This window comes from Octopus bimaculoides, chromosome 10 (genome assembly GCF_001194135.2).
Source record: "Octopus bimaculoides isolate UCB-OBI-ISO-001 chromosome 10, ASM119413v2, whole genome shotgun sequence".
Lineage (NCBI taxonomy): Eukaryota > Metazoa > Mollusca > Cephalopoda > Octopoda > Octopodidae > Octopus > Octopus bimaculoides.
Genome location: NC_068990.1, coordinates 71,341,151 through 71,342,299, shown reverse-complemented (window position 1 = coordinate 71,342,299; position 1,149 = coordinate 71,341,151).

Sequence of the window (1,149 nt, the reverse complement as noted above, 5' to 3'; positions counted from 1 at the left end):
GAAACAGGCTTGTTTTCTGGACGACCTCATTTCACATAGAATAGATGTGGCTGTGATCACCGAGTCCAAGATGAAGGGACCTGAAGCGTTCTCGCCCCTCCTCAATGGTTACGAGAAATTTATTTCTCCGAGCCGGAGGGGAAGTGCAGGCGTGGCAGTCCTTATCAGGAAAAACTTGGACTTACAGATATGTACTGTCTTTCTGGACCCAGAAGGTAGGCTGGTCGTCCTAGATGTAACACATAAAAATAAGCAGTCCTTCAGGTTGGTAGCTGCCTATACTCCTAACGGATAGGGGCAGTCGGGTTTTTTTCGGAACCTGGAGTACTTTTTATTGACGTCTAAAACTGTAGTTTTGCTAGGGGACTTCAACACTATTCTCGATGCGCGCGTCGATAGTGTAGGCTCCACCAATAGGAAAGGGAATCCTTGCCTCAAGGGTCTACTAGAGAGCTTTAATCTAGTAGACCGCTACCGACTGGATGAGCCGAGCGTGCCACAGTGGACGTGGAGTAATAACGACGGCTCACACAGATCGTACATAGACAGAATTTTTGTTAAGGAAAGAGATAAGCATAGCTTTAGCTGTCCACATTTTTGTATTGTGCCTTACACGGATCACAATCTTGTGACGTGTGAGGTTCATATAGATAAGTGTCATAGACAGGGACCCTGGTATTGGAAAATGAACAAGTCTATTTTGGCTTGCGAAGCTTTCCGTACCCGGATTAATGAGTTGGTGCAGAGGGCATTATGTGGCACCATCATTAATAATAGATGGTGGCACGCTCTCAAGAGAACCATCTGTCTTGAGTCCATTAGATTTAGCAATCAGCTAAGTTTAGATAGGACTAGAATAGAGGGTGACTTAGTCAAGAGTCTAGATGAGGCAATGGAATCTGGCTCCGCATCCAGAGTGACGGCGGCGACAACGGTCTTGTACCGTCACCTCAATGCCAAACATGAAGGGTGCCGAGTCAGAGCTAAATTACGCGCTGGGAAACGAAAGGGTATCAACGTAACCAGATGGGCACGTCATGTGGAGAGTCAGAAGGGCAAGAAGTCCTGTATTAAGTCTTTAACTGACGGGCAGGGACGCAGGATCTATGGACAGGAGGAGATGCAAAAGGCTTTTCACCAGCATTTTGC